At 39.0% G+C, this 25,641-nt stretch overlaps 1 protein-coding gene and 1 long non-coding RNA gene across 6 annotated transcripts in view; one reads left to right on the top strand and one right to left on the bottom strand.

Annotated features, from left to right (window-relative positions):
• Nucleotides 1-10,460, top strand: part of LOC130540678 (uncharacterized) — a 30,040-nt gene extending 19,580 nt beyond the window's left edge. Inside the window, exon 3 of the long non-coding RNA XR_008954668.2 lies at nucleotides 9,167-10,460. This is a non-coding gene — a long non-coding RNA (uncharacterized LOC130540678). The remainder of the gene's footprint in view (nucleotides 1-9,166) is intronic.
• The window catches only part of CRADD (CASP2 and RIPK1 domain containing adaptor with death domain), a 373,889-nt gene that overhangs the window by 333,019 nt on the left and 15,229 nt on the right, over nucleotides 1-25,641 (bottom strand). The window lies entirely within an intron of this gene.

The raw sequence follows: 25,641 nt of genomic DNA, 5'->3' as shown, positions 1-25,641 counted from the left end.
TCAACTTTATAGATTCAATGCAATCCCAATCAAAATCCCAGCACACTATTTTGTGGATACTGGCAAACTGATTCTAAAGTTTATATATAGAGGCAAAAGACCCAGAACAGCCAACTCAATGTTAAAGGACAAAGTTTAAGGACTGCCACTACCTGACTTTACGGCTTAATGTACAGCTACAGTCATCAAGACAGTGTGATATCGGTAGAACAGACAAATAGATGAATGGAATATAACAGAGAACCCAAAACTAAACTCACATAAACAAAGTTAAGTGATCTTTGACAATGGAGCAAAAGCAATACAATGGGGCAAAGACAGTCCGTTCAACAAATGGTGCTGGAACAACTGAACATCCACGTGCAAAAAACCAAAAAGAATCCAGGCACAGATGTTAGACCCTTCATAAAAGTTAACTCAAAATAGATCACAGGAAGGGCGCGGTGGCTCACACCTGTAATCCTAACACTTTGGGAGCCCAAGGTGGGTGGATCACTTGAGGTCAGGAGTTTGAGACCTGCCTGGCCAACATGGTGAAATCCCATCTCTACTAAAAATACAAAAATTACCCAGATGTGGTGGTGCATGCCTGTAGTCCCAGCTACTTGAGAGGCTGAGGCAGGAGAATTGCTTAAACCCCAGGAGGCGGAGGTTGTAGTAAGCCAAGATCATGCCACTGCACTCCAGCCTAGGCAACAGAGCGAAACTCTAAAAAAATAAAAAATAGATCACAGACCTAAATGTAAAACACAAAACTTTAAAATTCCTGGAAGATAACATAGGAGAAAATCTAGGTTATTATGGGTATGGTGATGACTTTTTAGGTATAACACCAAAGGCAGAAATCCATGAAAGAAATAATTGATAAGCTAGATTTCATTAAAATTAAAAAGTGTGCTCTGTGAAAGGCACTGTCAAGAGAATGAGAAGATGAGTTAGACTAGAAAAAATATTTGCAGAGGACACATATGATAAAGGGCTGTTACAAAAAATAGACAAAGAACTCTTAAAATTCAACAAGAAAATGAACAACTTGATTTAAAAAATGGCCAAAGACCTGTACAGATATCTCACCAAAGAAGATATACAGATGGCAAGTAAGTATGTGAAAAGATGTTCAACACCATATATCATTAAGGAAACACAAATTAAAACACAATGAGATACCACTATACACCCATTAGACGGTCACAATCCAAAACTCTGACAACACCAAATGCTGGTAAAGTGTGATGCAACAGGAACTCTCATTTATTGCTGGTAGGAACACAAAATGGTATAGCCACTTTGGAAGACAGTTTGGTAATTCTTCACAAAACTAAACATATTCTTAAAATATGATCCAGCAGTCATGCTTCTTGGTATTTACCTAAATGAACTGAAAATGCACGTCCACACAGGAACCTGCACATAGATGTTTATAAGCAGCTTTATTCATAATTGCCAAAACTTGGAGCATTCAAGATATCCTTCAGTAGGTGAATGGATAAATAAACGGTGATATCCAGACAATGGGATATTATTCAGCACTAAAAGGAAACGAGCTGTTAAGTCATGAAAAAACATGGGGGGAACTTCAATGCATATTACCAAGTAAAAGAAGCCAATCTGCAAAGGCCACACACTACAAGATTCCAACGATATAGTAGTCTAGAAAGGCAACACTATGGTGATAGTAAAACAATCAGTGGTTTCTAGGGGTTGTGTGGAAGGAGGGATGAACAATCAAGAGCACAGAGAATTTTTAGGGCAGTGAAAATACTCTGTATGATTCCATAAATGTGGATACATGTCGTTATATATTTGTCCCAACCCATAGGATGTACAATATCAAGAATGAACCCTAAGGTAAACTATGGACTTTGGGTAATAACGATGTGTCAATATAAGTTCATCAATGATAACAAATGTCACACCTCTCCTGGGAGCTGTAGACAGTGGGAGGAGCTGTGCATCTGCAGGGGAAGGGAGTATATAGCAATTCTTCATACTTTCCACCCAATATTGCTGGGAATCTAAAACTGCTCTAAAAAATAAAGTGTATTAATAAAAAATAAACTTTATAAGACCATCTTCAAAAATTAGCTCATCTAAGTAATTTTTTTCCTTTTTTTTTTTTTTTGAGGTGGAGTCTTGCTCTGTCACACAGGCTAGAGTGCAGTGGCACAATCTCACCTCACTGCAACCTCCGCCTCCCGGATTCAAGCAATTCTCATGCCTCAGCCTCCTGAGTAGCTTGGATTACAGGCATCTGCCACTACGCCTGGCTAATTTTTGTATTTTTGTATTTCACCATGTTGGCCAAGCTAATCTCGAACTCCTGACCTCAAGCGATCCCCCCGCCTCAGCCTCTCAAAGTGCTGGGATTACAGGCGTGAGCCACTGTGCCCAGCCTAAATAATTCTTTTCTACTTCAGATTACTTCTTTATCATAGACCAAAGAAAATGGGGAAAAAGGATTTAAGAAACTCCTAAGAGGCTAGTAAAAGTCTGTTACAGCCACAGAAATTACAAGTAAAAAGAGTTTGGAAAAATCTGTTTATACCACCAATTCACATATACTTCCATTAAATATAGCTCTAAATATTTGCCATTAATGTTAAAGATGAAAAAAATTTTTTTTAATTTCTATTTATTTATTTTTGTAGATATGGAATCTTGCCATGTTGTCCAGGCTCGTCTGGAACTCCTGGGCTCAAACCATCCTCCTGCCTCAGCCTCCCAAAAATAGTTTTTTGACAAAACATCCTAACACTAAATTTCACCCAACTAGTTTCTTCCCTCCTCTATGGTAGAGGCCCACTGTCTCAATTCTTTCATATTTCTCATCATAAACAGGTTCCTCTACAATAAATGCCTGTTCAGAACTGCTAACATTTGTATGTGTTTACCAATGTTCTTGTGAAGTATTTTTGTGACAAATAACTACTGTTATGGACATATCATTTGCAGATAATGAAAAATAAAACCAAGATTCTCTTCTTTGCTGATGAAGTCAGGAAGGTGGAAAGGGCAAAGCAAGAACTCTCACTCTTACCCTATGAGTAATTTCAATAGAAATCAAAGGCGTTAACTTCTCGGGTCCTCAATTTTCTCTTCTCTAAAAAGAAAGAATTGTTTAATAAAACTCATCCAAGGCTACAATCATCAATGGCAGCTAAAACCACTTAGTGAAAGAATTTTTTTTTAATAAAAAAAAGGACATTGGATGATGTCTCAACTCCCAAGCACTTGATGTTTGACTTGGGAGTGGTGCCCTCAGTCACACCTAAAACTATCTGCGGCAGACCCTGTTCTTTTTGGCTGACACAAATGCCATTCCCAACCTCCTTCTCCTCCTGTCCTGTCTCAATCGTAGAGTCTAGAAGAGCAAACATTCACTTTGCAGCCTCCCTTGTACCAAGGAGTGGCCATGAGACAATTCTGCCCAATGAATCAGAAGAGGAATTGTGTTGAGGATTTCTGGAAAGACTACTGCTTTTCCCGAGAAAAAGTGACAGATGCAGTAGGGGCTGAGCAACTTCCGTGCCTCTTCCAGCCTTACGGATGTGCTGTTGGTAGCTGTGACTGCCTTGCTACTACGAGGAAAAGGAAGGCCAAGAGAATAGCAGAGACACTCGCTCTGATGCCTTTGAGCCAATGAATCAATGCCAGAAGCAGCTGACCTCCAGAGTTCTTGTTATAGGATTAAAATAAATCTCTACTTATTTGCCATTGTCACTTTGGTTTGTTTGTTTGTTTACTTGTTGCCAAGCACATTCCTAACTGATACACTGTTCACCAGATTCCCTGGGATTAGACAATCAAACATCTTTCTGTAACCAAGAATGCAAAAGCTCCTCAACTGGAAAATACTCATGTGAAAGTTTAAAGGAAAAGCACAGGGAGTGAAATAAAATGCTTTCTTCTCCTGCCCACAGAATCCATTTATTTCATGTAGCTGTAAAATCAGCCCTTTGCCCAATTTCATCAAGTCACAAATTCTCAGGATTGGAAAGGCATTACTTTTAACCACCTGATCTCCCTCTAAACAACCTCATTAAGCAGCTATTTAGCCTCTTCTTGAATTATGTATAGTGACAAGGAATTCATTATCTCTAGAAGGAGCCTATATTTTCTTTGGACAACTATTTTAGAAGGGTCTATCTTACATTAACTTGCTTTTTCTATGTCTTCGTTCGACCTTTTGAGAAACACAGAACAGAAAGAATCTCTTTTATGAATGAGAGCCATCCAAAGAGCTGAAGGCAGCTGTCATATCACCTCATCTGCACAGTGATATCCACCAGTTCCTTCCACCTTTCCTCCTGAGAGAGGTATCAAGTTCTAATGAATGCCAGTCACATATATAATTTTAAATTGTCTAGTAGCCACGTTTTAAAAAGGAAAAGCCAGATGAAATTAATTTTAATATATTTTATGTAACCCAATATATCAAAAATATCATTTCAACAGATATTCAAAATAAATCATGAGATATTTACATTATTTTTTCATACTAAGTCTTTGAAATCTAATGTGTATGATACAGTCAGCCCTCCGTATCCCCAGGTTCTGTATGTGCAGATTCAGCCAACCTTGAATTGAAAATATTTTTTAAATAAACAATAACAATACAACCATTAAAAAAAACTTTAAGAAAACAAACAAACAATATAACAACTATTTACATAGCATTTACATTGTATTAGGTATTATAAATTATCCAGAGATGATTTAAAGTATACAGGAGGCTGTATGTAGATCACATAAAAATACTATGCCATTTTTATATGAGGAACTTGAGCATCTGTGGATTTTGGTATGTGCAGGGGGTCCTGGAACCAATACCCCTCGGACACTGAGGGGTGACTATATTACATGGTAGTCTATAATCAACTTACAGGAGTCACATTTTCACGCTCAATGGCCACACATGGCTACGTGCAACCATATTGAACAGCACAAGTCTGACAGAAGAACATAACATTGTTTTCTGCAGAGTCACTACAGACAGCATTCAGTTAATAAGATAAACTGGCAAAATACCATGGTGCCAAGTTTCTGAACCTAGAGTACCGCACAGACCTCTTTTGAAGTGGTGGGAAGGAGAACTAAATCTCATGGGCTCTGAGACTGTGTCCTAGAACTTTCAGAGGTCAATGTACCCCAACTGAAAAACTGTTTTTGAAAGTGGCTTTAAAAAAAAAACGATCTTCAAAATAAAGACACACACAAAAAAGATTCTATTTTGCTTGAATTTGAGCAGCTCTATGGTCCCAGATTGAAAACACTACTGGAACAGAGAGAACACTGGTCTGAAGTCAGGGAGTCTTTATTCTCAATTCTGCCACCAAGCTCAGTAGTCACCTGAAAAAAAAAATCAATTCATTTCTCCAGGCCTCTTTTCTCTAAGGGTGCTCCACTTTCCCACTAAACAACACTGTCCTAAGCATTCACAAATCATCCTTTTAATAACCCATTCTAGAATTCTGCCCACAAGTAGCATAAAGCTCCTAGTCTACAGTTTTTAAGCCCACATTCCTCACTCTCGAAAATCAGAATGTCATTTACCTGTCTTCATAATTACAACAATTTCTCACTCTTCAAAATTCCATAAAAATAAAAATTAACAATGAATTATCCCTGGGTTCTTTCAGTGTCCTGGAACAGAATGCTTCTGGACCAAAAATCCAAAACCCATTTTGAACAACTAAACAATCTTTTACAATCCATTAAACTTTCGCAAGCTTTAATTTAATGTTACTAATGTTTTTTCTGACCTGTTCAAAATAAATATTCCTGCCTTTCATTTATTGACTTTACGAGTACTTGTCAAGGACCTACTGTGTATGACAACACACTAGGAATACGGATGAGCTGTAAAAAAGATACGTAAATGCTGTCCTTGCTTGCAAAAGGCAGACACTAGCAATAAGTGAAAGACAATAAACTAGCATATAACTAAGCAGGACAATTTCAGGTAGTAAAGAATGATATAACAATAAAGCTATATTTGAGAGCAATATCATGCTCCAGATACTCTTCTAAATAGTAACTAGTTTAATCCTCTTAACAACTCTACGAAGTATGTACCTCTTTTATTAACCCCACCTTTATACATGAGAAAATAGAGAAAAAGAACAGTCAGTGCTAGAAAAAACAGAACATAGGAACTGTGAGAGGGCGAGTGTCTAGTGCACTGTTAAGAGTCTAGGAGACCAGGTGTGGTGGCTCATGCCTGTAATCCCAGCACTTTGGGAGACCAAGGTGGGCAGATCACCTGAGGTCAGGAGTTCAAGAGCAGCTTGGCCAACATGGTGAAACCCCAATTCTACTAAAAATACAAAAATTAGCCAGGAGTGGTGGCTCACGCCTGTAATCCCAACTACTCAGGAGGCTAAGGCACAAGAATCACTTGAACTGGGGAGGTGGAGGTTGCAGTGAGCTGAGATTGTGCCACTGCACTCCAACCTGGGGGACAGAGTGAGACTCTGTCTCCAGAAAAAAAAAAAAAGGTCTAGGAAGGTACAAAAGGTTTTTATGAGGTCCTCTGGGCTGAGGCTTGAATGAAGAACCAGCCACACAAAGATCTAGGGTCAGAGTGTTCCAGAGAGAGGGAACAGCAAGTACAAAACCCCTAAAATGGGATGAATTTGGCAGGATGAACCTCGAGGGCTCAAGGAACAGAAAGAAATAAAATGTGGCTGACAAAGAGGGAGGGGAGAAGAGTAAGAGAAGAGGTAAAGAGGCAAGAGTGGGAGCTAATTTATGATGAGGAGTCTGGATTTTATTACAAGTACAATGAAATCCCCCCTCGGGTTTTTAAGCTGGAGAATAACATGATCTGACTTACATTTTTAAAAGATCCCTCTGCTTGCCTATGTGGGAAATCAACTGTAGGAAGCAAGAATTGAATCAGAGAAACAAGGACAGAGAAGATGGAAGCCAAGCAGCAGTTGAGTAACTCAAGCTTCCCTCTGCCATTTAACATTATCTCAGCCCAGAGCAACTGGCTTGTTTCCTTTTTGCTTCTTTTCCTGAGTTTACTTGTCCTGCTGATGGAGTCACTTGCTCTAGGTTACAGTAAGACCCAGAGAAGAGCTGAGGACCCCCTTCAGATTCCTTTGGCTTTTGATTTCAACCTCTAATATACCCAGAGGAACATGTACAACACAATATGAATGGCAAGTAAAGCAAAAAAAAAAAAAAAAAGGCGGGGGTGGGAGGGTGGGGGGGGGGGCAGTCAATCAATGATCATCTTCAGCTGCAGCTCAATAAAGCCCAAAATGTTCACAGCAATTCACTCTATAAACAATTCATAGCTCAAAACCAAAGGGTTCAAATAATACTCAAAGGCCTTGGACTTCACTAATAATACCTATCTTTTACTGAAAAGATAATGCTAACAAATATCTAAGCATACTGAAGAGGACTGTCAGCAAACATCACCACTAATCATTCTTCCTATCCCTGTCTGTGCATCCCAACTATCCCATCAAGAAGGGGAATTTACTTCCCCTCCCTTTGAATTTGGGCTGGCCTTGTGACTCATTTTGACCAATAGGATGTGATGAAACTGATGTGCCAGTTCTAGATCTAGGCTTCAAGAGAAATAGAAGCTGGCCAGGCATGGTGGTTCACGCCTGTAATCCCAGCCCTTTGGGAGGCCAAGGTGGGTGGATCACCTGAGGTCAAGAGTTCGAGACCAGCCTGGCCAACATGGTGAAACCCCATCTCTACTAAAAATACAGAATTTAGCCGGTGTGGTGGTGTGCACCTGTAATCTCAGCTACTAGGGAGGCTGAGGAAGGAGAATTGCTTGAACCCAGGAGGCAGAAGTTGCAGTGAGCCGAGATTGTGCCACTGCACTCCAGCCTGGGCAACAGAGCAAGACTCCGTCTCAAAAAAAAAAAAACAAAAACGGAAAAGTAAAATGAAGTAAAAGCTTCCTTATTCTCACACTTGGAACCCAGCCACCATGCTGTAAGGTGGCTGGTCTAGATACCAGAGGAAATGAGACATTATGGAGGAAAACTAAGGAACTCTAGTCCACAGCCAACAGGAAACATGAGAGTAAAGCTTTCTTGGGCATTCTAGTCCAGCCAAGTTCTGAAACTGAAAACATCTGCTGTATTAGTGATGCTAGCAGACACCACCACATGGAACAGAAAACCACTCAGCTGAACCCAGCCAACACACCAAATTGTGAGAAATAATAAACTGTGGTTTTAAGTCACTATATTTTGGAACATTCATGTGGAATTTCAACAGGTCAATACAAAAAGCTGGATATTCCAGACAGAAATATGAGCAGGAGAAAAGACAAAGAAATGGTATAGTACAGAATATTTTTCAAGAAAGGCAAGTTCTCCAATAACTGCCACCAGTCATGAACCAGCTATTCTAGTTAAAATGAACCACTTGTGGAAAGTACTATGGCTCAAAGACCTAAAAGCAGAACTACCATTCGACCCAGCAATCCCATTACTGGGTACATAGCCAGACGAATATAAATCAACCAACCATAAAGACACACACACATGAATGTTCACCGAAGCACTATTCACAACAGCAAAGACATGGAATCAACTTAAATGCCCATCAATGACAAACTGGATTAAAAAAATGTGGTACATATGCACCATGGAATACTACACAGCCATAAAAAAGAATAAGATCATGTCTTTTGTGGGAATATGGATAGAGCTGAAGGCTAATTACCCTTAGCAGACTAACTCAGGAACAGAAAACCAAATACTGCATGTTCTCACTTTTTAGTGGGAGCTGAATGATAAGAACATATGAATACAAAGAAGGAAACAATAGATACTCGGGTCTACTTGAGGGGAGAGGGTAGGAAGAGGGAGAGGAGCAGAAAAGATAACTACTGGGTACTGGGCTTAATACCTGGGTGATGAAATAATCTGTACAACAAACCTCTGTGACACACGTTTACCTACCTAACAAACCTTCATATGTATTGCCAAACCTATAATACAAGTTAAAAATAAAGAAAAAAATAAATCACTTCCTGTGCAAGCCCTATTACAATGCTTACATATTCGCAAAATGGTTTGCAGGACTCAGAGTTGTAAAATAAGGACCCCTGGTGTCAGAGAGCTGATGCACATGATCTATGAATATATTATGGAACTTTCTGCTTCTCTTTCACTCTGCCTTGCAGGCATCCAGCAATATCATCTATTCTCCACTTTGCTAAATCTTACCTTTGGCAGAGCCTTCATGAACAAGATTGGTACCCATATAAAAGAAGCCCGAGAGAGCTATCTTGACCCTCCTACTATGTGAAGACACAACAAGGTACCGTCTTATGAACCAGGAAATGGGCCCTCACCAGACACCTAATCTGCTGGTGACTTGATCTTGGACTTCCCAGCTTCTAGAACTGTGGGAATTAAATTTCTATTGTTTATAAGCTACCCAGTTTACACTACTTTGTTATAGCAGCCTAAAAGCACACCCTGTTTCAAGATTCTGCATTCATTTACTCATTCGTACATTCAACCATATTTTGTTGGGCACCAATGATGCCAGGCACTACTCTAGGTGCTCAGGATACAATAATTAACAAGGCAGACAATGCCCCTGGCTTCATGGAGATAAATGTGTTGATGAACAGGAAGTAGATACAGTGGTCAGAGAAGGCTGGAGGAGAGCACAGTTGACCAGAGATCTGATGGAAGTGAGAAAGCAAACTATGGGAATATCTGGAAAAAGAGCATTCCAGGCAGAGGAATGAGCAAGTGGCAAAGATCCTCAAATGCCTATACTTCCATGGAAGAAGGCCAGTGAGTGAGGAAAAGAGAGGTAGCAAAGGGGATCAGAGAGGATACAGGGATCCAGATCTCAAAGGGACTTGTAGGTAATGGCCAACACTTTGGACTTCATGTTTTCAGAGTGATGGAAAGTCCTTACAGCCTTTCCCAGCCCCTAGCTAAGCCTCTATTGATTACTTCTCCTTCTTGTGCTCTTATCACCTGTACTTTTATTTACCAGTTAGTCTATATTCCATGGATTTCTATTCATCTCTTGTGTATCAATTCTATGTCCTCAACTATGTCTCAACGGCAAGAATCAGTCATATCCTCTTCTGTATTCCCAGGGCCTGGCACCTAACAGATGCTCAATAAATCTTTCCATAAGGTGATAATGATGATGTAATCTCTTAGAATCTTTTCTAGCTGTTAAGATCCATGATGCCTTTGAACTCTCTCAACAAACTAGTTTGCACAATGACTCAGAGGACTGACATCTTTCTAGATATTTTGAGATTATATTCATGCCACTTTTAGAGTCTCCGTCCATCAAATGACTAGAATGAATTACATCAGAGTTTTGTTTAAATGAAGGCTGTGCCACTTGGAATGGGATTCCCTTACATGGAACTACCTACTAATATTTGCACTTTAAGCCACCTGAACCTCAGGAGAGTAATAAATTGCTATTAAATAAATGCTATTCTGATGTGATCTCATCACTAGCCATTAATGATGGCCTCAAATCCTTTGTTTCTTCTCCCAATGAAAAGTGAAGGATAATGCTACTCCCCTCCCTGACCCCCTCCTGACCCCAAGTCTGGGTTGAACTTAGTGACTTACTTGACCAATAAGCAGGAGAACTGGTGTTCTGGGACTTATGAGTCTACATCCTGAGAAACCTTCAGCCTTGAAGCTTCCATCCTCACATTTTGGGAAACCCAGCTCCCATGCTAAAAGAAACCTAAGCCGCATGGAGAGACCACATGCTGGGCCCCAGCTAAGCCCCCTGCCCAGAGCCACGCACCCCAGTCAAGGCACCAGACATCTGAGTCTGAGATCTCAAAAGTGGATCCCCTATCCCCAGATTCCTCAGCTGACACCATGTGGATCAGAGACAAACTGCCCAGCTGAGCCCTTTCTTAATTCCTAACCCACAAAATCATGACCAAGGTAAAATGGTTATTTTAAGGCACCAAGTTTTGGAGTGGTCTATTATGTAGCAGTAGATTTTAAAAAAGCAAAAAACAGAAACAGAATCATATCACTACTGATCCAGAACTCACAAGAGTACCTTCCTCCCAATCATTTATAAAATTGACAGACGGACACAGTCTGAGGTTTAACCAAGGTTCAATGACTGCTTTGCCCAGAGATTTGATCCATGACAAATGACACAGACAAATGAGATGACTTTGAATGGGTATCCTGAATCAATCATACTAATAGAACTTCAGGCCAATTAAAGTCATTTGAAATGTAACCAAAGTAAAAGCCACGGCATCCATTTGGATTGTAGAGGTCACAGAATTAGGCTACTGGCCAAATTATACATATTTTTTCACTCAAGTCACCCTGCTGGCAAGAAAATAATTTATTACACTACTTAAATACATGGATAGGACTTAAAACAGAAATGAAATGTACAATTCTATCATAAAGTTAAAAAGATCTAGCTACTAAACAATGATTGCATGCAATACTAAGAATTTCTGAAATGATTTTCAATCGGATGCTGCCAGAATAGAAAACACTCAATTGCAAATAGTCCTCTCCTTTAGAACATCCTTTATTTGTACAAAGAATTTTTATTATGAAAACAAAAGCTCCCCAAAATGAGTAGGCAGTTTTACCCCCATCAGTATGAATATCACTTCTCCCAACAGCTGTCACTTCAGGCCCTGTGAATAAGTGGCTTCTGATAAAACAGCACACTCATTTCATGTTGCTCCTCCTCCCTCTCCCCGACTACCTTCAAGACATATTTGGCTCTCCAAAAAAATACAGAACCATTAAGTGGACCCAAGGAGAAGAGTAAAGGTAACACACACACACAAAAACAAATTTTGGTAGCAAATGCTTTAGAGCATCAATTTTTCATATAAACTGTTATCTTGAACTATGTCTAATCATAGTCTATCACCCACATTTTTCATACTATGAATTCACACTCACCATTGGTACATTTTAAAGAATCAACAAAAGAAAATAATGACTCAAGAAAACACCCTGAAAGCTAATGGCATGGCAATGTGAAAATGGTAAAATGCTTTTAAGAGAAAATATCATCTTCCAACTTCATATTTGCACATATTTGCTTGAAAGTACATATTTGCTTCAAAAATCATTCATTAGCAATAACAACAATAAAACCATAACAAAAGAAACCAAAATGTCAACACTTGTCTCATTGGCAGCTATACGAGTACATGTATTTTTTATAAGACAAGTCCAGAATAAGAGAAGAAAAACATATTAACTTCTGATGAGAATATTTAATGAAAAAAATAACCATTGCCTTCACACAGAAACTACTCCTTCAGCAGCAGTGAATCATTAACTCCGAATAATACATGTTTAAAAACATGTACTCATATTCCTATACTACATCACATTTCCAAAACTGCTTAAAAAGCAAAAGTAGATGGTAATGCCGCGAAAGCAAATTTAGTGACATTCTGGTTATGTGGCTCTGACAATCAAATGAAAGTTCAACAAGAATTTAAGAAATGAAGCTGAGGATATAAATCATGTTCTTTTCGTTTAAGTGAGAACATCAGCAGCTCCATCTGTTCCAGCTCTAGGAGCCATTACTGACACATTAAATTCCAAAGAAGAGGAAGGCCTTTAGGTTAACAAGGAAAGCAAGTCTGATTAAATGTCAAACCACATGATACTAAGCTTCTTGCACCTTCTGTATCACCAAGAAAGTCAAACCCTGCTCAATGCTAATGCAAAAGCACTGCTGATGGGGGAAAGGAATGTATTTCCAATGCATCTCTTCCGATCATTAAGGTCATCTGTCTAATGTGTTCAAGGCAGACAGGAGACTGTCCCTAGAGCACAGAAAACTTATCTTTCCCATCTGAAATGGTCCTGCCTCAGGAAAAGAACTTTTACTAAAACACGACTACACAATAGGCAACCTGTAGTACACAGAAATTTAATCATAAAAGTTCCCTTCAGAATCCCAAAAAATTAATTTTAAACATTTCATTTAATTAAGTAATTTTTTCAATTTCAAAATCCTCTGTGATGATCTGGTCCATAAATGCATCTGCTCAACACATAATTATTGATGGGACAGGCACTGTCCTGGGGTCTGGGGATGCAGATAAACCAGGCAGTTAAAGCTGCCCTACTTCTGAAAGAGCTTACAGTCTAGAGAAGGGAAATTCACTTGTCAAGTAACAAGTCCAATCAAGTGCGGAGGATAATTCCAGATAGTGTTAAATGCTGTGCAAGAAACAAAACAGGATAATGTTGCAGAAAGTGACTTGGGAGGTGGCTAATTTGGACTGATCAGGCAGGCCTCATCAAGGAGGCCTGACACCTAAATTACCAGAGGGAGCCACTTATTAGAGCAAAACTGGGAGCAGGGCACACCAGGCACAGAGAACGGCTAGGCTGGAACAAAGGCCTCGAGGTGGGCACTGACTTGGCTGACTGGAGTGACAGAGGAGGCCTGTGCTGGGCTACAGGGAGAAGGCAGGGAATGATAGATGTGACTGAAGAAGCCAGCAGGAGTCCCCAGGTCACGGTGTCCCTTTTGGGCCCTGGTGAGGAGCTCTGATTCTCAGTGCAATGTAAAGTCCTAGGAGGAGGTTTTAAGCAGAGGAATAACAAAGTCTGATTTCTATTTTTAAAAGATGGCTCTGATTGCCATGTGGAAAACGTTTTACGGGAAAGTACATGTGGAGGCTACTGCAGTAATCCAGGCAAGGGATGGACTCAAGTAGACAGATTTGGGGAATGTTGTAGAAGACTTGCTAATGGAATATACAGAAGGAAAGAGGGTAGGTACAGCAAAGAAGGAAACAAGGATGATGCCTAAGTTTTTGGCTAGAACAATGTGGTAAAATACAGATGGTGCCTTTTAAAATACAGTACACAGAAGTGGAAATCAAGATTTGTTTCATTTAGCTCACTCATTTCAGAGATGAGTACATGATGTACCAAGTATGTAAATGACTTAACCAAAGAAGTATAACTGCCTAGTTGAAGAGCTGGAATTAGAACCTGACTTTCTACTTTCTAATCCAGTAGTCTTTTTGTTAAGAGTATTAAATTGAGATTTCCAGATTAAATAATTTCCAGTTTTGCTATTATTAATTATTCACACAAAGGCTCCAAATAGGCCAGGTGTGGTGGCTCACACCTGTAATTCCAGCACTTTGGGAGGCCAAGGCAGGCAGATCCCTTGAGCTCAGGAGTTCGAGACCAGCCTGGGTAACATGGTGGAACCCCCATCTCTACAAAAAAAAAAAAAAAAAGAAAGGCTCCAAATAATTTGACGGTAAGTGAGCATTAAAAATCAAAAGCATGTATGAATCTACAAAGGTACTAAAATTTCACAAAACTACACACACTAAAAACAGATTGCATGTAAAACCTATTCCAATAAGGTCTGTTCTTGAATTACTAGTATTGCACCAATGTCAATTTCCTGCTTTTAACAATGTGCTATGATCATGTAAGATATTATCATTGGGGGAAGCTGAGTGAAAGGTACCTGGGATCTCTCAGTACTATTTTTGCAACTTCTTGTCTTAAATTATTTCAAAGTAAAAAATTATTTTTTAAAAAAAGAGGCTGGGTATGGTGGTTCCTGCCCGTAATCCCAGCACTTTGGGAGGCTGAGGTGGGCAGATCGCTTGAGCTCAGAAGTTCTACACCAGCCTGGACAACATGGTAAAACCTCGTCTCTACAAAAAAATACAAAAATTAGCCAGGTGTGGTGGCATGCACCTGTAGTCCCAGCTAACTGGGAGGTTGGAGTGGGAGGGTTGCTTGAGCAATGCTTGAGGCAGAGGTTGCAGTGAGCCAAGATCACACTGCTGCACTCAAGCCTGAGCAACAGAACCAGACCCTGTCTCAAAAAAAAAAAAAAGAAAAAGAAAAAGAAAGTAAACTTGCCCAAGAACACAGAACCAAGGCAGACTGCCAAAATTTGAGACTTGATCAACTGATTTGTGGTTGACTATACCATAATTTTTATTCAAATGTTGTTTAAATTAAAAGGACTTTTTTAAAAAAATCAACACCTAATGGCACCTACTTTCTTTCTTAGATAAAGAGAAACTTCTTTTGTGACCTTTGGAAGTTAATCAGTCTTTGGCTGGATCTGTTTTCTTCCGCAGTCAAGAACACAGTCAGCATGCAGTCAGCGATCTAGGAGCCAAAATCTGCATTTGGCTGGCTTTGGGAGTCTATATTAGGTGTAAAATGCTGTTCTAAAACAATTAAAATGGCAATGCTTTCATTTCCTGACTGGATTGAACAAAACAACATAAATGATTTAAGCCATTTGTGAAATGAATCGGAAGGGAATTTACCAAAAAGGTGATTCTGTCCAATTTAACCAAGGCCACTGCTCTCGAGCCTCCAGAGAACTCTTGATATTGCTAAAAGGCTGGCAACTACATCCTCAGTTACGGGACCACCAGAGCACCTGTATGGTGCACTTGCCTGAAAAGAATTGTGTTTTGGTGGGGGCTGGGAGGGTAGAGAGAATGGAGGTAAAGATTGGGGGTGGTGGAACAGTGTGATCAGTGTTCTAAGATGCCTGGAGCCAAGAAAACCCAGAAAAGGAGTCAAAGAATAGGTTGAATTGTTTCCCTCTTACAAGAGAAATTGCAGAGTTGAGAGCATTATATCTCGTAATGCCACATTCAGATACCACCTAGCATTTGGGATTCTCAGTTCCTCCCAAAGCCTATCACCATCAGGCCTAGCAGCAGCACCAACTGAAGCTAACTCAGGATGGATTTTCTTAAGGTGAGAAACAGAATGAATGTCTCTATGTCAACTAAGATCTGGGGAAATCTGGTAGATGTGGGGCAGTTAATGAAGTCAACACCCTGGAAGACAGGAGTTGAAGTGATGGTTTTTTTCTCTCCCTAGGCCAGCTCCCTTATATTCAGGGCTCATGCACCTACCCTGCCAAGCCCAGATTCAAAGCCTAGATATCAAGATCATCCGACAACTCGTCCCTTTTCTCTTTACCTGTCTTCTAAACACATCAATTCTTTATTTGAGCCAAAAAGTCTATTTGCTTTCCTTCCCTCACAGCATGCACTCATTTAAGATTTAGGAACCTACTTTGTTAAAGGTTCTGTGATGGCTGCAGCAGATGTGAACAAGGCATAGTCCCTGACTTAACTCAAGGGGATGGCATTCGATGGTGAGAGGGAGCTAGGGAAGAGTTAGATAAGTTTACCGGTAACTATGTTAAAACATGGAGAAAGATCATCACAAAAATCTGTGGAGGTTCAAAGAAAAAAAAAAATCCCAGATGAGGAGAATGTGGAAAAGCTTCTGGGAAAAGAAAGGAATTAGGCTCTGAAGAATAGATAAGATTTTGAGAAGCAGAGATTAGAGAAAATGGGGTGGGGGGAAATTATAGTCCAAAAAAAAGAGCTCAGGCAAATGCCTACTGAAAAGACATTACAACATCATTGTATCAGTGGGGGAGAGATAACAGCTCCTCTCTCATCCTCCAAAGATAGGTCCAGATCCAGGTAATTTCCTCCTTTGCCAGCATAGAGAATGTTACTCACTAACTGAATCATATTCTCAGGAATTTGGAATCTTCAAAGCAGTAAAAAGTTGTGGTCTCCTAGAAACTCTTTTCTTCCCAGAAGTTCAAAGAACTAGCATTTGACGAAAATGTCTTTTTCATGTTAGCTTCCTTTTTGTCTTCCTCTCTCTGAGTCTCCCTTCTACTCTGCTAGCACTATTCCCACAAGGGACAAGATGGCCTGGGGCTCCAGCAGCCAGTTAGGACCATGAGGGAATCTTGAGAATGGAAATCACGTGGCAAGGATGGCAAAGCATAAAGAGAGAAGAAGCCTTGGCCTCTGGTAACTGTGGAGCAGTCACACCAGCCCACAGCCCTGGAGACTACTTACAGATTGTGTGTGTGTGTGTGTGTGTGTGTGTGTGTCACAGAGAGAGAGAGAGAAGGATATGGAGGAGAAACAGGAGGAAGAGGAGGAGAAGGGAAAAATAAACCTTCCATCTTGTTAAAATCACTGTCATTTGGGTTTTCTGTTAAATGTTGCCAAATCTAATTCAATAATTAATATAGATAAGGTCGGGCCATATTACAGAAGGTCTGAAATGAATTTAAAAATGTCTGAAATTAATTTTGTAGACAATGAGGAAAATTTAAATATATTTTAAGAAAAAAACAACATCTTTTATTTGAGCACTTACCATTTGTCCAATAGCACTAGGTCCCTGCCCTCTGGAAGTTACAACCTATTATAGAGAAGCACACCAAATAGGAGGTGCAAGATGCTCAGAAGCGCATGAGAGAGGACTTAATCCAACATAGAAGGTATGGGAAGGCTTCCTGAAAAAACACCTAAGCTAAAGCCCAAAGGAGGAACTGGAGTTAACGTGGCAAAGAGAGAAGTAAAAACATTCACACTATAGGCAAAGACACTCAGGCAAAACAAAAATCAAACAAACAAAACCCAACAGCACAGCACATTAAAAAACAAACTGGACCGGATGCGGTGGCTCACACCTGTAATCTAAGCACTTTGGGAGACCGAGGCGGGCGGATCACGAGGTCAGGAGATCGAGACCAGCCTGGCTAACACGGTGAAACCCCGTCTCTACTAAAAATACAAAAAATTAGCCGGGCGTGGTGGTGGGCGCCTGTCGTCCCAGCTACGCGGGAGGCTGAGGCAGGAGAATGGCGTGAACCCGGGAGGCGGAGCTTGTACTGAGCAGAGATCGAGCCACTGCACTCCAGCCTGGGTGACAGAGCCAGACTCCGTCTCAAAAGAAAAAAAAAAAAAACTGAAGGAAGACAAATTTGGCTAGTATGCGGAAGAGCAGTTCTCCAGAGAATGGCACAATGGATGCTGGAATGGTGTGCAGGGGTCACAGTGATAGGAAGAAAGCTTTGGAAGACAAATCTGGCAGCTTCTCTGTACAGGCAAACCAGTTACAAAGTAGTTTGGAGAAGCAATAAAAGCCTAAAGTAAGCGGCAGGTGCATAACTCAGAAAACCATGACATTGATGGAAATACTGAGGGCAGGAGCAGGACCTAGATTTAGTGAGAAAAACTCATTCCATCTGCAACATGCTGGGTTTAATGTTCTAGCAAGGCATCCTGAGATGTCAGGGAAGTACTTGGCGTCTCCTCCATCTGGACTGGCTTCTTCCCCTGGAACCAATGACTCTACCTTCCATAAAACGCAGATTCACCTTCGAAGCACTCCCTACTTTATTCCCTTCCCCGCTGAGATCGCTCCTTCATGCTGCATGCTCTGCTGAAATTCCATTCACTTTGTAGGCTGCTAGTACATGTTCAGAATTCGTATGCATGTTACCCCTCTCTTACCATACAGACTTCAAACTCCTTGAAGGACAAGGGCTCTCTAGCTTCTATTTCTGATGGAATGCTTTTGATACCTTTTAGAGCCCACAGCACTCTACGAGCACTTAAAATGTTAAATTCCTTAGGGGATTGAGAACCTAATACAGGCTACACTTCTAAACAACAGACAGAAATATTAATAGTACAATGGCTATCTCAGGGAATGGGAAGAAATTCATACCCTGGCGTAGCATTACTCATCAGAACGTTTGAGTCTCAATGACAAAAGATTTCCTTCAAAGGAGGTGAAAACAAAGACAAGGTGGGGGGATGTAAAAAATACATTAAATACCTAATGGATGGGAACAAAAGGCAAATGCTTCATGACTGCAGACCTTGCTTAATGCTTTCTGTGGTTAGTATTCAAATGCTAACATTATCTCATCATGCCAATACTTAAAAATTTTGAGACTAAACCATGAGTAAATACACAGGATAAGCTGAAACTAAATCCTCGTGTGAATGTGCAGAGCACAAAAGGGTTTTATCTGTTTGGTTTACCTAATTCTTTTTCTCTTATGTACAATTTTAGAAATGAAAGAAAAGCTTCAATGGCCCTGGTATGACAAATCTCTTCTGGCAAAATCTAACTCAAAAAAATGGCAAAGATAATGATATATATTCATAGGAAAAGTTTACCCTGAAGAAAGGCCTCCCCAGTTTTGACTCTCAAAACAATTTTAGAACTAAGCATTTGCTTTAATCCAGCACTCAGTTAGGCACCAAGTAAAGAAAGGCAAATAAAGCTGATTCCGGTCATAAGAAAAAAAAAAAAGCTTTTTTGGGAAAAGCCACAGGTTTTTTTTTCTGGTTTCTGGCCTTTCTCACTCTATACCAGGGGTGGTAGGCTTTTTCTGTAAAGGGCCAGATAGTAAATATTTTAGGTTTTGTGGACCATAAGGTCTCTGTTGCAGCTACCTGACTCTGCCCTGCTGGTGTATTGTGAAAGCAGCCAGAGACAACATGTTAACAAATAAGCATGGCTGTGTTCCAATAAAACTTTATTTATAGACACTGAAATTTGCATTTCATGTGATTTTCAATCATGTAATCTTCTTTTCAACCATTTAAAAGTGCACAAACTATTTTTAGCATCTGAAGGATATAAATATATTTTAAAATGACACTGGCAGAAGCTTACTCAGAGTCCAACAATTTGGGGAAAAACAATCAAGAGAAAAGATTTAGAAACTTAAAAGCATACAAACAGAAGACACTGAAAAAAATCAGGTTATAATCTAGTGAAACACTTTGAAACAGTATACTCATAGAAAGACAAACAAAATACTTTAAACAGCAGAGTGAAAAATGCTCTTCCTAGTTCCTGAAGAGTCATTTAGAGAAGGTCTTTTAAGTCCGGTGCTATCTCTCTAATAGTTGAAATAGCAGCATGCCTTGATAACAATTTGAAAAGACTACTTCAAGTTGATTCAGAGGTTTTACTCTCTGAAGAAAAAAGTATATATACTTTGTTAAACACACACATACTCGTAATCTTCTAAATTTTCTCCTTTTTTTGGCATCACATAAGAAATTTCAGATTTCAGCAGCAGTGTCCAGTTCTAGAAGTAACTGGAGTTTAGCAAAGAGTGGGCTTCTGAAACGGAATTTCCAATGGTAATGATGGGATTCAAGACACACTGGCCCAAGATATGGCACTTGGAATCTGAGAAGACAGCATAAGCAGGCAGGTCACTCTGACCTCCCCTCAGCTCCCACAATTCTCCCGATTCTCCCTTAAAGCAGGTTGTAAACCCTAGAAAGGATTTTCTGACCTTCCCCTGAAACAGGTAAGGTGACTCTCATGTGCAATGCCTTCCCTATCCCCAGAGGAAAGGAGCATCCTTATTTCGGAAGATGCAGATCACAGAGAGAACAGGAACACCTAGCCCTAGCAAAGTTTACCCTAGTTCATTATCATTAGAGCTCATATTCTTTTTCCAATCCCATTTCCCCACAACCATCCACATGCCATCAAACCTAGCATAAAAATACACAAGTTTAACCACCTCTTTGGGTCTTCACTCCCTTATAAAAGTTCCTGTGTCATGTAAAATTTATATTAAATAAATTTCTATGCTTGCTCTTGTTTATCTGTCCTTTGTTATAAGGGCCTCAGTCATGAACCTAGAATGAATGAGGAAAAGAGATTTTTCCTCCCCTACAGCAAAAACTCAAATGTTAAGATGATTCATTTATTATAAACACTGGCTATCTCTTTTTTAAATTAACTTATTATTTTAACTGACAAATAAAAATTGTACACGTTTATCGTGTATAACATGATGTTTTGAAATACGAACACTGGCAGTCCATTTTTGCTGCTATAACAAAATATCACAGATTGGGTAATTTATAAACAATAGAAATTTACTTCTCACAGTTCTGGAGGCTGGAAGTCCAAGATAAAGGTGCAAGATCAAGCATTTGGTGTCTGGTGAGGGCCATCTTGCTGCATCTTCACGTGGCAGAAGAGGTTAACACTGTGTCCTCCCGCAGCAGAATGCCAAAGGGCAACAAGAGCCTAAGGGAGTTCCCTCCAGCCCTTTAGTCAGGCACTAATCTATTCATGAGGGTAAAGCCCCTATGACTTAATTACTTCACCCCTTAATACCACCCCCTATTACCACCCCTTAATACCACCACGATGGGGATTAAGTTGAATTCTGGGAGACATTGGGACCATAGCAGGATGGTCATTGCAGGATGGCTAAATAGAGATAATTAAAATATGCATTACCTCATATACTTATCATTTTTTGTGAAGAAAACATGTCAGATTTACTCAGGTGATTTTCAAGAATGCAATACAGTCTACAGTCATTTGTCAGTATCTGCAGGGGGACTACAGGCCCCCACTACCACCCAAGATACCAAAATCCATGGATGCTCAAGTCCCTGATATAAAATGGTAATAGTATTTCCATATAACCTGCATACATCCTCCCATATATTTTAAATAATCTCTAGATTACTTATAATACCTAATACAAGGTAAGTGCTATGTAAATGGTTGTCCTACTATATTTTCACTTGTATTCTTTTTTATTGCTGAATTGTTATTTTTTATTGTGGTTTTTTTTTTTTTCAAATATTTTCTATTTGTGGTTGGTTGAATCCATAGATACAAAGGGCCAACTGTAGGTTGTTAATTATCTATAGTCATCATGTTGCACAACAGATCTCTCGAACTTATTTCTCCTGTCTAACTAACCTTTGCATTCTGTGACCAACATCTCCCCAATCACATCTCCTCCAGCCTCTGGTATCTACCATTCTACCCTCTGCTTCCATGAGTTCAACTTTTTTAGATTCTACATATAAGTGAGATTATATGGTATCTGTTCTTTTGTGCCTTGTTTCACTTTGCATAATATCACCTAGGTTCACCCATGTTGTCACAAATGACGGTATTTCTTTTTAAAAACTGAATAGTATTTCATTATGTATATATGCTATATTTTCTTTATCCATTCATCTGTTGATGGACACTCAGGTTGATTCTGTATCTTGGCTATTGTAAATAATGCTGCAGTGAACATGAAAGTGTAGCTATCTCTTTGATATACTGACTCCACTTCTTCTGGATATATACCCAGTAGTGGGATTGCTAAGACACAGAGTTCTATTTTAAATTTTTTGAGGAACCTCCATACTGTTTTCCATAATGGCTATACTGATTCACATTCTCACTAAGTATGCAAAGGTTCCATTTTCTCCACATCCTTGTCAGTACTTGTTACCTTTCATATTTTTAATAAGCACCTAGAATTCTAATAGGTATGAGGTGATATCTCATTATAATTTTAATTTCCATTTCCCTGGTGATTTGCGATGTTGATCATTTTTTCATATGCCTGTTGGCCATTTGTATGTCTTTTGAGAAATGTCTGTTCCCATCCTTTGCCCATTTATTTATTTATTTTGAGATGGAGTTTCACTCTTGTTACCAAGGCTGGAGTGCAGTGGCACAATCTCAATCTTGGCTCACTGCAACTTCCGCCTCCTGGTTTCAAGTGATTCTCCTGCCTCAGCCTCCCAAGTAGCTGGGAATACAGGCGAGTGCCACCACGCCTGGCTAATTTTTGTATTATTAGTAGAGACAGGGTTTCACCATGTTGGCCAGGCTGCTCTTGAACCCTTGACCTCAGACGATCCACCTGCCTCGGCCTCCCAAAGTGCTGGGATTACACGCATGAACCACTGCGCTGGCCGCCCATTTTTTAGTTGGGTTGTTTTCTTGCTATTGAGTTTTTACAGTTCCTGGTGTATTTTGGACATTAACTCCTTATCATATATATGGTTTGCAAATAATTTCTCCCATTCCATAGGTTACTTCTTTAATCTGTTGTTTCCTGTGCAGAAGCTTTTGTTTATCCCATTTGTCTATTGTATTTGTTGCCTGTGCTTTTGGGGTCATATCCAAAAAATCCATTGCCCAGACCAATGTCATAGAGCATTTCCCCTAGGTTTTCTTCTAGTAGTTTCATAATTTCGGTCTTATGTTTAAGTCTTTAATCCATTTTGAGTTTATTTTTATACATGGTGTGAGATGAGGGTCTAAATTCTTCTGCATATCCAGTTGTTCCAACACCATTTATTGAAAAGACTGTCCTTTCTCCAGTGTGTCTTATTGGCACCTTTGTTGAAAATCAACTGACCATAAATGTGTGAATTCATTTCTGGACTATCTATTCTGTTCCATTGGTCTATGTGTCTGTTTTTATGCCAACACCATGCTGTTCTGACTAGTATAGCTTTGTAGCATATTTTGAAGTCAAAGAAAGTAGTATGATGCCTCCAGTTCTGTTCTTCTTTGCTCAAGACTGCTTTGGCAATTCAGGGTCTTTTGTGGTTCCATATAAATTTCAGAATTGTTTTTTCTATTTCTATAAAATATGTCACTGGAATTTTGATAGTGATTGCACTGAATCTATAAATCACTTTGGGTAGTATGGACATTTTAACAGTATTAATTCTTTCAATCCATGAACACGAGGTTTCCTCCCATTTATTTGTGTCTTCTTCAGTTTCTTTCATCAATGTTTTAACAGTTTTCATTATACAGGTTTTTCACGTCCTTGGTTAAGTATTCCTAAGTATTTTTCTTTTGGTAGCGATTGAAAATGGGATTGTTTCCTTGATCTCTTTTTCAAATAGTTTGCTGTTTGTGTACAGAAACACTACTGATTTTTATGTTAATTTTGTATACTGCAACTTTACTAAATTTATTAGTTCTAATAGTTTTTTGGTAGAGTCTTTAGGGTTTCCTATATTTAAGATCATGTCACCTGCAAACAGGGATAATTTAACTTCTTTTTTTCTAATCTAGATACCTTTTATTTCTTTATCTTGCCTAATTATTCTGGCTAGAACCTCCAGTATTATGTTGAGTAAGAGTGGTGAGAGTGGGCATCCTTCTCTTGTTCCTGATCTTAAAAGAAAAAGCTTTCAGTTTTCCACTGTTGAGTATGAAGTTAGCTACGAGTCTGTCCCATATAACCTTCTTTGTGTTGAAGTATATTCCTTCTATACCTAATTTGTTGAGAGATTTTATAATGAAGGGATGTTGACATTTGTCGAAAGCTTTTTCTGCAACTATTTAGATGATCATATAGTTTTTGTCCTTCATTCTGTTAATGTGGTATGTCATATTTATTGATTTGTGTATGTTAAACCATCCTTGCATCCTTTGATCACAGGGAATGATTCTTTTACTGTGCTGTTAAATTCAGTTTGCTAGTATTTTGTTGACAATTTTTGCACCTATGTTGATCAAGAATATTGGTCTGTAATTTTCTATTCTTGTATCCTTATCTAGCTTTGATATCAAAGTAAATTCTGGCCTTACAAAATAAGCTTGGAAGTATTTCCTCTTCTTCAATTTTGTAGAAGAGTTTGAGAAAGATTGGTATTTGTTCTTTAAATGTTTGGCAGAATTCAGCAATGAAGCCATCAGGTTCTGGGCTTTTCATTAATGGGAGAATTTGTATTACTGACTCAATATCCTTATACATTACTAAGCTAATCAAAATATGTATTCTTGATACCATTGGATGGAATGTTCTGTAAATGTCTGTTAGGTCCATTTGGTCTAAAGTATAGTTTAAATCCACTGTTTCTTTATTACTTTTTTTTATCTGGGTAACCTGTCCATTACTGAAAGTGGGGTATTAAAGTTCTCTACTATTATTATATTCTAGTCTGTCTCCCCCTTCAGATCTATTAATATTTGATTTATATATTTAGGTGCTCCAGTGATTGGTGCATATATATTTACAGCTATTATACCTTCTTAATGAATTGACCCCCTTATTATTACATAATGACCCTCTTTGTCTCTTTTGACAATTTTTGACTTAAAATCTACTTGGTCTGACATAAGTATAGCCACTCCTACTCTCTTTTGGTTTCCATTTGCATGGAAAATCTTTTTCTAACCGTTAATTTTCACTCTATATGTGTTCTTAAAAAGGAAGTGAATCTTTTGTGGGTGGCATATAGTTGGGTCTTGTGCTTTTTATAAAACCCATTCGGACTCCCTGTCTTTTAACTGGAGAATTTAATCCATTTACATTCAAGGTAATTAATGATAAGGTCTTGCTTCTGCCATTTCGTTAACTGTTTCCTGGTTGCTTTGTAGATGCTTTGTTCTTTCCTTCCTCTGGCTGTCTTCCAGTGTGATTAGGTAATTTTCTCTAGTGATATCCTTTGGTCCCTTACCTTTTATTTTTTGTGTATATACCATAGGTTTTTGTTTTATGGTTACCATGAAGCTTACAAAAACATTTTATAAATAGCCAGTTATTTTAAGCTGATAACAACTCAATTTTGATCACATACAAAAATTGTACACTTTACTCCACCATCACCCCCATATTTTAGTTTTTGATGGCACAATTTATGTCTTTTTGTTTTGTATATACTTTATAAGTTGTTATATCCATTTTAATAGTTTCATCTTTTAACCTCCAAACTAAAGATGTAAATGATTTACATACAACCATTACAGTACTGGAGATTCCAAATTTGACTATGTAAGTTTTATACTTTCATACGTTTCCATGTTATTATTAACCTTCCATTTCTTTCCACTTGAAGACTCCACTAGCCTTTCTTGTAAAAACAGGTGTGGTGGTGATAAACTTTCTCAGCTTTATCTGGGAAAGTATCATTCTCTCCTTCACTTCTAAAGAACGGTTTTGCCGGCTACACTATTCACTGTTAGCAATTTTTTTTTTCCATCAACATTTTGAACATATCATCCT

This window comes from Pan paniscus, chromosome 10 (assembly GCF_029289425.2).
Source record: "Pan paniscus chromosome 10, NHGRI_mPanPan1-v2.0_pri, whole genome shotgun sequence".
In the NCBI taxonomy this organism is placed as follows: Eukaryota; Metazoa; Chordata; class Mammalia; order Primates; family Hominidae; genus Pan; species Pan paniscus.
This window is presented reverse-complemented; position numbering and strand designations above follow the sequence as displayed.